General features: G+C 37.4%; 1 pseudogene across 1 annotated transcript; it reads right to left on the minus strand.

Annotated features, from left to right (window-relative positions):
* Nucleotides 1–397: 397 nt before the first annotated feature.
* On the minus strand, nt 398–2392 carry LOC309486074 (putative inhibitor of apoptosis; annotated as a pseudogene). Its single transcript has one exon. The product of its transcript is annotated as a putative inhibitor of apoptosis (transcript).
* Between the last annotated feature and the right edge of the window lie 10559 nt (nt 2393–12951).

The following is a 12951-nucleotide window of genomic DNA, read 5'->3' on the forward strand; positions in this document are numbered from 1 at the left end:
GCATAACATGAATGTGAAATCCGGTCTGTGAACCCAAGTCTCCGCCCACCTAAAAACTTCGCCAAAGCAAATACACATGTGCAGAGGTATAGCTACACATTTAAATCTTGGTAAAAAGGTTTAATCAAAACAACATTTTAAATTTTTGTACATTTAATTTAATGTAGTTATCAATCCGGTATTAGATCTTTCTAGCCTAATATTGTTTGACATCTTGTTTTTGTACAGTTTTTGCAAAAAGTCACAGAGCGTGGTCAAACATGTTCATATAGGAATGTATGAAAAACATGAACAAATATTGCATAAAGAGAATTAAATGACGGTCCTAGTATGAGAGTGTTTAAGACTAAACAAATCATATTTATTTTAGAACATCTTTCTGCTAGCCTACGAAACATTGACGTGAAAGATGAGTATTACACTTCAAACTCGTCTAACTATTACACTTATTTTGTTATTATTACACGGTTATTTTGTGTGTGTCACTAAACAACATGGTTAAGCTAATGAATTACAGTTGATACGTGGTATTTTTACGTGAAAGGAGGGAAAGGAATATTTAACATATAAAAATAAAAATATTTTAACCTATCGTCAATTTCAATTGTTTGATAAATCATCTAACAATCAACAGTTATATGTGAAACAATTAGAGTTGGTGTAAATTTGCACATCCAAAAACTGTTGTTACTTGGATGATGAATATCTTAACTCTATGATAGGAAAGTACGGACAGCGCCTTTGACCAAGCCTCTACATATGGGGCACTTGCGCAGAGAAGGCGCACATTCTTTGCACACAACTAGGTGACCACAGGGGATGAAGACAATGTTCACTTCCTTATCCATGCAAACTTTGCATGTACGCTCCTCTTGAAGTCTTCTTAACTGTTCCTCCATAGGCAAGTCTGAAAGATCTTGACTCGGTGATGCAGCTTCATTTGTCTGGGGCATCAGTTCTCTCAGCAGACAGACATCATTCTTCTTGATCCAGTTGCGGAAGACTTCTGCTGCTCCATTTCCTTTCGACAGGACTAACTCAATGAGATGCCCTGTCTGCTGCTTGACTGTAGTGCAGTTACGAATAATGTCATACTCTTTCCGTGAGATGACGTTCTCCTCTAGAAGATGGTCCATTAAGCTCTGCACACTTTTTAACTGGTGTGACATGACAAGATGATGTTTCTTAAGAAAAGTAAAACCATCTGATGCCATTTCCTCAGCAAGAAGCTTTCGCTCCTCCTCTCTCTTCTCATCTTCTGCACTTAGTAAATCAGACACCAACTCTTGAACGGTTTTGTAATTTTCTCCACTTGCGAGAATTTTGCTCTGCACGGTTTGCTTCACCAGGCCACGCTCAAATCCCATCTCTAAAGCAGACTTCACCACAGGATTGTTCATCATCACTGCAGCTTCTGAACGGTCTTCTCCAGGACCCGGGTGTACAACAGCTGGATCAACAAATTCTCTTGAGTCGCTGTCTCCATTAGTCAATAGCTGTTCAAATAGTCTTGGAAATCGTGCTTGAATCTGATGAACAAACTCTTGGCCCTTTTCTTGCAACAGGTATTCACATCTTGGAAACCACTTGGCATGTTCTACCCATGGATCATCACCAGGCTCCCAACATCTGAGTCCACCATCACAACAAAAGCACTTCACGTCATCACGACGACCAACGTAGTAAAAACCAGCCTTAGCCAATTGGTCTGGTCGAACAGTTATTCTTGAGGGCCAGTAGACAAATGTGAGCAACCTTTCTTCACACTGTTGCATTGCCGATATATTGGAAAGGCTAGATAAAGGTACATTATCTGCACGGTCACCTCGAACGAAGCGGCAGTTGGGGTAATGCCTCTGGTGCTCTGATACTGCCCGATCTCCCGGTTCCCAGTTGCTAAGCTGGCCTCCACAACTGAAGCAAGCCACTCTGTCGCCCTGGCCAAGGTAGTAGAAACCACTTTTGGCAAGCTCGGCTGGACTTATTGGTGCAAGAGTCCAATTCTGATAGGTGTCAAGGCGTTCCTGTTCCCGACGCATGTCAGGACTGTGACAAGCCGGAGGTCGCTGGTGAGACATATCCTGGTGAGACATATCCAGGTTTAAGTAACCCACCAGCTCCTCCATTTGGTCTGAAACGGATGCCGTGGTGGTCGATGTTACGGGTATCGCAGGGCTGTAGGATGGCTACTTTGCGAAACGGGAGAAAAGGCAGAGTGAGAGGACGACAGGTTTGTGGTGGGAGGGTAAACTCTGGATGAAGACATAAAAATGTGACCACAGGGCGTGTCCACTCAAGCCCTTCTCTCTGCTGGACATCCAATGACAAGTGTCTAGTCGTCCATGACAGAACACATAATCTTATTAAAAAATTTAAAGAACTCTTGAACAGATAGAAGGTCGATGTAGGGGGTATGTGCTTCCTCCCTCTATGATGCAGGAACCGATGCTAAGAACAAAATCTAATTTTGTTCAACACTACAAAATGCCCTTTCTTCTGTTCTGTTCTGTACTCAGCGGGCAAATTAGTTGTATCATTTGAAAAATCACCACACATTTTTCAGAGACGCGATGTGCCTCGGTGGTCCGTGACACAGCGCATCCAGGCACGGAATGGAAATGGTTGCCACCTCGGGAATACAGTAATTAAAATGCAGAAAACATGCCGCAACTCTTTACAAGAATCTCTGAAATATAAAAGTATTTTTAATTATTCTAAATATTATTATTATGTATACTATTTTAATACTATTTTATGAGCTCAGACACAACAGAAATGTTTGTAATTTTTTATTTATTTATTTTTATTTCAACATTATACTTTCGAGTATATTGAAGTAGTGAAGAAAATGATAGACCAGCAAACCGGGGGGAATATTTATCAGGGCAACAGCTCACTCCGCCCCGCTGGAGGGGTTGTTATCATGACGCAGTAAACAGCTGTATAGGATTAAAGCCACATTGAATCAGAAGTAGCGTCATGGAGAAGTTATGCATATGCCACCGGAGAGATGTCTATAATTACACCAAAATATTTATATATATAAATATACATATATTTTTAAACATATGCATGGATGAATTGTACGCCATAAGTTCTGTAACAAGAAAGTAGTTAGGATGTATTTCATTTGACCAACTATTAAGATGTTAAAGTTCATAGACCTTTAGCGCATTCAAATGTATTGAGTTAAAATTAAAACGTGATATCAATATCGCATTAGGCCTACCAAATTCAGGGGTGTTTAATAGCTTCAATAGTTATCAAGCACCAGCTGATTTTAAGTTTTTCTTCAAACAAAAGTAATTTTCTGATAAATCATTGTACACATGTATTTTGTTGTATGCACAGAGTTTGAGGGTTGCTTATAGAAAGATGTGTCCTTGTCTTTGTTTCGCGGTATTTTTTAAAACATAGCCAGATCTACATAGGTGTTTTATAGCCTGGCTAACGTCAGACCAAGTCTCATTTGAGACTTGGTCTGGGAACTACGTGTTCATTTTCTCGTATTTGAGGCGTGGTTTACGAATGCCCAGAGCCGTTTATTGGGCGCTATGAATGTCTATCAAATGCGCCTGTACGTAGCTCATAGCCAATCGCTTCAATTATACCAGATGACGTATGTAGAGTGACAGTAATTCGACGAGGAAAAAGACGATGGGTCAAAGATTTATTTGTACACGATAGCGTTTAGTGAATATTACCGTTTTTGCAAGATAAACATGAGGGTAGAAGGTAACGTCGAGTCTGATGCCATGTTGGATCCATAGATATAAACAAACTGCATCGGTGTCGTCATCTTCTTGCTGCTCCCTCGCGTTCTGTGATTGGTTCCCTTTTTCAGGGGAAAATCTGGGCCATGGTGTCCAGACTGCCTAGCAGCGTGAATAAAATCGCGCTGCGAGCAAGGCAGTATGGGGAAACCCAGGCTAGGTGTTTTACACGATATGTCAGAGAACCTTGTGTGGCATTCTATATCCGCAGAAAGGTTAAAATGTAAAATATACATTTTAGCGCTATTTAAAAACTAGGATGGTATAATAATATAATGTAAATGTCTCACGTGAAGATGATGGTTTAAACCATAATTTTATCAAATCAAGTCAATTCATGTGAATACTGTCCTATATGAACAAAGAGAAGACCTAGAGTTCACTAACATTACAGCTAACTGTAGGAAACCGTGGGATATCCGGGGGGAAAGTGTAAAGAAAACGCCATACAAAATATTACAATCACACCCGACAATACGATAGGCCTAAGTGTTACGCTAGTGATGTTAAAAATTGTTAAACAATTTCAAAACAGGGTGTTTCAGAAGAAATGTTTCAGAATCGGTATGCTCCGATGAAAACTGTGTGAACTTTGATGAGGCCGAGATCATAGCGCTGTTAAACATGCGGTACAATAACAATGTTCAAGAATCCTGCTCTAATGCGACTAATTCTAACCAACTCTAATTGTTTCACATATAACTGTTGATTGTTAGATGATTTATCAAACAATTGAAATTGACGATAGGTTAAAATATTTTTATTTTTATATGTTAAATATTCCTTTCCCTCCTTTCACGTAAAAATACCACGTATCAACTGTAATTCATTAGCTTAACCATGTTGTTTAGTGACACACACAAAATAACCGTGTAATAATAACAAAATAAGTGTAATAGTTAGACGAGTTTGAAGTGTAATACTCATCTTTCACGTCAATGTTTCGTAGACATAGCAGAAAGATGTTCTAAAATAAATATGATTTGTTTAGTCTTAAACACTCTCATACTAGGACCGTCATTTAATTCTCTTTATGCAATATTTGTTCATGTTTTTCATACATTCCTATATGAACATGTTTGACCACGCTCTGTGACTTTTTGCAAAAACTGTACAAAAACAAGATGTCAAACAATATTAGGCTAGAAAGATCTAATACCGGATTAATAACTAAATTAAATTAAATGTACAAACATTTAAAATGTTCTTTTGATTAACCCTTTTTACCAAGATTTAAATCTGTAGCTATACCTCTGCACATGTGTATTTGCTTTGGCGAAGTTTTTAGGTGGGCGGAGACTTGGGTTCACAGACCGGATTTCACATTCATGTTATGCTTTCCGTGCGCAAGGATACTTTATGGGCAGTGAAAGATATATTTTAGCTAAAAACTAAACAAAACTTAGTAGCAAATTGTATTGTTAAAAAGGTTTGCTTAAAAACTATTCGTTTTACGTATTTTTAAACTGATGTTGTTCGATATGTTAAATGCTCACGTTTGAAACATTGTTTAAAAACATAATTTACCATTTCTTTTCTGGTATCTTTAAAACTCATTTGTGAAAAGCATTCTACCCTATAACTTGTTTTTAAATTATTTAACATTGACTTTTTTGTTTTTAACAGGGTTTAAAATCTGTGCGTGAAGGAAAGCACCTTATAAATATTGGATGTTACATTATAAAGCATTAAAAGCATCCCAGCTGGCATTCGACTGACCTTAAACGTTTAAATGTGGTTGAAATAATGTCAGTTTATGAAAAAACATTAATTCAACGTCAAAACAACGTTGAACACCAAATGGTTGAAATGGTGTTGTTAACTCACTATGGATTCAACATAGAAATATAAATAAAATTTGAGTTGTACGTCAAATCAACATTATTTTTACAACCATGACAAAATCCAACGGTTATCCAACACTGACACCTGACGTTGATTCAACGCTGACTCTACGTTAAAATGCCAGCTGGGATAGCAAGTGTTGTGGTTAATATGCATTTACAACAAATATCACTTTAAAACGATCAATACTGAGGTAAAAGCATGGTCAGTTTTTTTAGTAGGCTACTGTCCTTTGCTACACCAATCACATTAAAACTAAGGTTACTGAGGTTTAAAGCATGGTAAGTTTTGTGATTACTGTCTTTTTACTACACTTATCACAGTAAAACCAATGTTACTGTGGTAAAAGCATGGTAAGTGTTGTTTTTACTGTGCTTCTACTACAAATACAACTTTGGAAAGAATTGTACTATTTTTAATCTGATATGAATATCTAGGGCTATAGCACGTCACGTGACAGGCAATGTTTAATCCCCCTATTTTGAATTAGAAACCAATGAAACGCAAAGTCTCCGTGGAGATGGCAGATTAATATCCACAAACAGAAAAGACATTATATCACACATTATTAGAACAGCGTATTTATTTACTTACCAACATCTGACACGTGAACTGAGGCCAAATATCGCGATGTGCTCGGAACGAGACTTCTACAGCGCGATTTCCTACTGATAAATAATAATTTTACAAATATAAATAAAATATACAAATATACATTTTATGATGGCAGGACAATGCAATAGCTACAATAACAGAGAGGTTAACGTCTATATGGTATTTGGTCGTTTTACCTGCAGTTGTGTGTTGTTAAATTCACCGCTGCGTTGTTAAACTCACCGCTGAACGCGCTAAACCTTTGCGGGGACTTTGATATCAGATCGTGAGGGGTTTTAAACATCAAAAACCAGTTGGAGGGCCAGATAAAAATTATCTGGGTGCCGCCATTTGACTCGCCCTGGCATAGATAATATTTTTTAGCCCAATGAGAAAAAAGGGGGTAAATAATTTAAACTAAATGAACAGCATTAACTACGTGTGAAAAGAAACCTGCTTTGGATGTATTATGTTCAGGACGTATGTTCAAACGTAATAGCACTGCAATAGATTGGCTATATTAGGTTAAGGACCAACGTAATAACACTGCTTATATGTTGGCATGTAACGTTTGCGATTTGCAAAATAGTTTACTCAGAACGTATTTCATGTGATACAGGGTTGTCTTTTTCTGGTATCTTTAAAACTCATTTGTGAAAAGCCTCTACCCTATAACTTGTTTTAAATTATTTAACGTTGACTTTTTTGTTTTTAACAGGGTTTAAAATCTGTAGGCTACGTGAAGGAAAGCATTCCTGTTTTACATTTTTCTGATAGGCCTATAGCGTTTTAAATACTAGCCTATACAGCTTTGTATTTTAAAGGTCTGTATCATTTTATTAAAGTTAAAGTTATTTTATTATTAAAGTTGTATGTGAAAATGTTACATGTCTGGGAAAAAAAAACTGTTTGCCTATCGCTTACGTTTCACGGTTTTAAAGTTTAAACCACATAGTTTTGAACAGATTCATTATTTTTTACTCCAAAACGCATTCTTAAACAATGATCAGATTTCTCCATTGGGAGATGTGGATTATCTTATAGAAGATTGAATAAATCTGTAAGTTAGTGAATATTTGTTAACTTCACTAAACGTCCAAAATGAACTAAACCATGAGTTTTTATTATTTTTAAAACAACTATTATTTTTTATAAATGTTATTTAGTGTAATTATAAATAAATCTAGTGTTAGGTGGGCGGAGACTCGGCTTCACACACTGATCTAGCCTATACTCATTCATGTTTCTACCGTCGATGAGTGATGTATCATACGGAACTTAAAAGTAAACTTTAGTAGTATATTGTATTTTAGTTGATGTTGTTTTGAACGGTTTTTAAATCTATATGTGAAGGACCACATTCTAACTTTTTCAGATAACGTTGTAAAATGTACGAATACTAAACCATTGCATTTTAACTTTATACAGTGTTTTTAAAAAGTTTTGAATATGGAAAACAAAACTTTTGTTTAATTAAAAACAACTCGCTGATTGACATTTATACAACGTTTTAATGCCTTTAACACTATGTAATCGTGTAGCCTACAACTTTTCTTTAAATTTATGTTAGAAAACAGAACTATTTGCTTGATATAATTTTAATACATGTTGTGATGTTTTAATTCTAGAACATGTTTGCAAATCAAACTTTTTTAACATTTTACAAATGTGTGTTTACCACCCTTTGTATTTTAATGATAAACATTGTTTTAATGTTTTTTTTTTTATTTATTTTTTTATGTGATTGTGAAAAGTACACCTTTAAATGTGGACCGTGGGAATTTCCCCACGTTGGAAGGCTCAGTCCAAAAGTGGTATGGTGTGGTATGGTGTGGTGTGGTGTGAGTCAATTCTAGCCTGTATACATGAGAACACAGAGTTGTAAATTAAATATAATTTCTCCTGTGACAAAGGCAAAGAAAGACATGGCAAGTTTATTAATATAGCACATTTTATACACTGGCAATTCAAAGTACTTTACATAGAAATGATTAAATAATCACAAAATGTATTCAGCTAGTCGATGTTTTCTGTGGGTATCCATTCGTTGCAGCCGGTAATCCTATTGATGCGTATCCATCAACAGATCCAAATGCGTCGCTCCATTTAAAAAGCTACGTGATTTTAGAAAAAATCTGTTCCAACACAGGTAAACCTTCCATTGAAACATGAATTTTAAATCGTAGTAGGCTATTTTAGATGTTCTTCCTCGGACCCCGGCCAAGAGCATTCTGGTAAATTCTTACCAAAATCACTGCACAGGATATAGATATAATCTTCAGGATGTTTGTTGATTTGATCCGCGAGGATTCGGTACCTTGTCCCCAAAGTCATTGCTGTCCATTCGGCAATGAAAAGTGGCATATCCCCGCCGTCTTTCAAATCTGGCCATACTTTTGAATAGAATAAACCCCACTCTCTCTCCGAAAAAACTAAATCCGGGTCCTCCATTGTATTCGTTGTGAATCGTTCATCGTCATCCACGTTAACTAATCTAACCTCCATGTTGATTTTGTCATAAACATACGTACACGCACGTCCTCCAGATAAACGGAAGGCATATTTCACAGAATCTGACGGCTCGTGAAGAAATCGCGTTAAGCATGGCCCATGCGTTTCTCGTTTTTTTCGTGGAGCTAAAGTCAAATCCTCCATAGCCTCAGTAATCCTTCTCTCGGGAGTTTTGGGGTCTGACGCCATAGCCATTTTACTTTATCTGATTTGTAAAAAACCACAATTAGTATTTCACTTGAAGTTTCCGCTGCTTTTTAAACTCTTAACTGTGATGCTGTGGTAGGGGGATTCCTATGAGTGATGTCATTTGTATCATCCAATGACATCTGAGAGGTGTGTCTTAATTTTACACAACCTATGAGCTTTGAGAGGGGCGTGTTAGGGGGTGTGGTCTCTCCTGGCCGTTGCATCGGTTTTCTTTGGTCATTTAAGTCTGGCTACTGAGCTGACCGGACGTGTTTTCTATTTGGGAGCTTGAAGGGGGTGTGGGAATTTCCCACGGTGACATCTGGTGGGGCGGGGCTAGGGGCGGGGTTTGTGTGTGTCTCTCTGTAGGCCTCAGACTGCTTTATTTCTGTCTGACCTGTGGACTGAATGGACGCTCTACACTTTGCTCCACTACAACGAACCACTTATATATCTTTAAACTCCGAGTCTTTAACAACTGGGTATGTAAAAACGTAACACTTTTTAAACTAGTTTGTGTTTTATGTAAAAGTTTTACAAATACTGTCTGAAAGTTAAATGCTTACAAATCAATCTTTTCTGTAAATTAAAAAAACTCTTAACTTGTTTTAATGTTTTAACATCTTTAAATAACACTAACTCATTTTTTAATATCTCTTTTAGAGAAAAATGCAATTTTAACTTATTTCATTGATGTTTTGAAAGTGATGAATGTACATCTGTCTTCTTTAATAAAAACACTGATCTCACACTCTGGCTATGTCTTTATTGTACATTTTTTTTAAAGTTTTAATTTACACTGTTTAGAACTACTGAGCGTGGGAAATTTTCCCACGCTTCAAATGTTCAACCCCTAAGGAGGCGTGACACAAATCCGATTTTCCCACGGTGTACTGTACAGCCCATAAGTGGGAGGAGCTAGCGTGGGAAATTCCCACGGTGTACTGTACAGCCCATAAGTGGGAGGAGCTAGCGTGGGAAATTCCCACGGTCAAAGGGGGCGGGGCTTTGAGGGCCATAAAGCAATAAAACTGTCAGTTTTTTTGATGGAAGGTGCCCTCTATTCTCTCTCACATGGCAGTTGCTTCAATAATAATAATAATAATAATAATAAACTTTATTTTATATAGCGCCTTTAAAAGTAATATCTCAAAGCGCTTTACATAACAATATGAAATTAAAAGATACACATAACAGTGCAGATAAAAAACTAACCAAACAGCCAAAATTAAAAAAGTCAATAAAATAACAAACATAATAATCACATGAATCACATAAACGCTACCCTAAAAAGTAAGTTTTAAGGGACGATTTAAAAACACTAAGGGATTCTGCATTCCTAATCTCAGAGGGCAGGGAATTCCACAATTTAGGTGCCAAAGAAGAAAAAGCCCGATCACCTATAGTTTTAAGCCGTGTTGTTTGGACAGTAAGAAGACCTGGGGGGTATTCCAGAAAGCTTGGTTAACTTACCATTTGGTAAATCATAACCTCTGGGTTGATTTACCCCAAACCCGCATACCATGAGTATGTCGGTTCCAAAACACCTGAGAAGAGTTAGTTTAATCAACCTCCTATTGGTAACCCAGAGTTAATGCGCGCACACGGCGAGTACATAAAGACATTTTCAATGGATCACCGATTTCAGGAGTCACCATGGAAACCCAGGGAGAAAAAAAGCGAGCTACATATTTCGGTGAAACTGAGTTGGAGGTTTTAATGCTTGCTCATGAAGACTATAAGCTCATTATAACAAAAATAACACAAAAAAAACCCAATACTGCTGCATCAGCAAAAGAAAGAGAGTTGGCTTGGCAAAAAATAACGGACTGAGTAAATGCATGAGTTTATAAAATTATAAATGGGCTATTTTCCCCTTTCATTGTGACGCAAAAATTCTTTGGGGCATGTAGTAAAAATAGACAAGTATTTACTTGTTGGCCTCCATACATTTCTTAATATTACAGTAGTAATGCACATAATTGGCTAGTATGTTGGCTTCTTGTTTTATCAGGTGTAATCCTTCTGGAGCCAGAAGAAGTGTGAGCTAAGTCAAAATGAAACACAAAAACATTCTCCAGCAATGTAATTTAGTATTTAATGTAGCCTAATTTAGTTTTCTATACATAGCCAATAGAAAGAAGGCCGAGGCCCGTAAAACAGGTGGGGGTCCACCTCCACCTTCCCTCCCCCCAGCTGCCCAGGAGCTGGCACTGTCCCTTAATAAAGGGTGACCTGTGGTCGATGGGATTCCAGGGGCAGTTCATCGGACTCAGCAACCAAGACAAGTGGCTTAGTAAAATGTAGGTGTACCATATTAATACTTATGATTTATTGATGTTTTCACTGTTTTTGTCAGTGTTTTAATAAAGAAAATCATCAACACTGTCACCATTTTAAAAAGGCATTTTGAATGCATTTTACAGTCATTGATTCACTTGTGCAGTATGCATGCTGCTTTGACTGCATATGCTGTATACTGTAATCTTATTACTAGTACTCTTAGATGTTCCTAATGTCCTTCTTTATTAGTTGTATTTGTTTAAGAATATACATTGAGTATTGAATATGCATGATTATATTATTGGTTTAATCATCTTGCAGTTGCTGATGGCCACATTGTATTATTGGATCCTCCTGCAACACCACACTCTGTCACAGTTGTAAGTGATTATTGTCTTTAGGTTTCTGTTTGCTAGACCAAGCATTCCTTATTTTTACTGTAGGCTGACGATGAAGAGACCACTTCTGCTGTGACAGAAACAGAAAATGTGGGGAGGCCCATTAGAGGTATGATGCATAGAATGCATTCCCCCTTTTTTGCATTAGAGAATAAATAAATTGTCATTGTCATTTTACAGAATATGGCAGGAGATTCTCACCTCTCACCTCTCACCTCTCAGTGTGGCAATGTTGTGAAGAACAACACAAGCAGCTGTGATGTCACATGCCCTTTCTGGGCAGACCCTGAGCCCAAGCAGGCACTGAAACCTGCCTTCAGGATGCCTATGGTCATTTCCACCTTGACCCGTGTTCTGCTGTGGGCCAGGTTGAATTGTGCCTGTGGTCCAGGCTCAGGTTCAGGGTAGGGTGTCATCATATACTGTAGGGCAGACAAGGGTACCCTCTGTCCCCCAGCAAGTAACCATTGAAGTGTCATATAAAGGTAGTTCAAGTGTATAATTGCATAAAAAAATTAAAATAAAAAAAACATTGTGTAAGGCAAAACATACCCTGTTGAAATTTGTGGCACAATGATGACTCCCTAAACATTCTGGCATCATGTACAGACCCTGGCCATTTGGCTTCAACATTAGGGGTTGCATCACATATTACCTAGTTAGTGGGGACCAGTAATGAGGGTGATTTAATGTTTTAAACACCCAAACATTTAGCACCCAAAAAATCTATTGTCATCTGCACATTGATGCTATGGATTGACTTCCTATTAACATAGTCTCCTTCATTGACTGAAGGAGCTTTAATGGGAATGTGGGTTCCATCAATGGTGCATTGGGAACCCTGAAATTGAAAGTTATATAATTAGAAACATTAAAAATTATTGTGACTGTATACAGTATGAATAAATTAAGTAGTGCTATGTAACTAAAATGGTCTTTCATAGAATACCATAGAATGGACAAACCCGCCACTCTGTGGAATTCCTCTTTAATGACCCTCAGTGGTTTATGGCCAGGGAACTGCACAAAAGTGTGTAGGAACCGTTTGAGTGCAATGCATACTGTACGAACAGCCCTACACACAGTTGCCTTTCCCACATGCTCTGCATCGCCTATTGTATACAAAAAACTCCCCGTCGCAAAAAAGTTAAATAAATGGAGTTAAATATTTAACTCCATTATCTTCGTTTAATAAATTAACGATTCTTTTGAAAAACGGTAAATATTCATTTGGATACGAAAACACATCGATACGTGGTTGTATCACCCTCATGGCGGAAAAGATTTCGTATTATCTGTGCTTCCACATCCACTGGATCGTCTTCAAAAGGGCACGCCATGCTCCGTCACCTCTCTGA

This window comes from Leuciscus leuciscus (genome assembly GCF_965113295.1).
Source record: "Leuciscus leuciscus genome assembly, chromosome: 22".
Taxonomy (NCBI): Eukaryota; Metazoa; Chordata; class Actinopteri; order Cypriniformes; family Leuciscidae; genus Leuciscus; species Leuciscus leuciscus.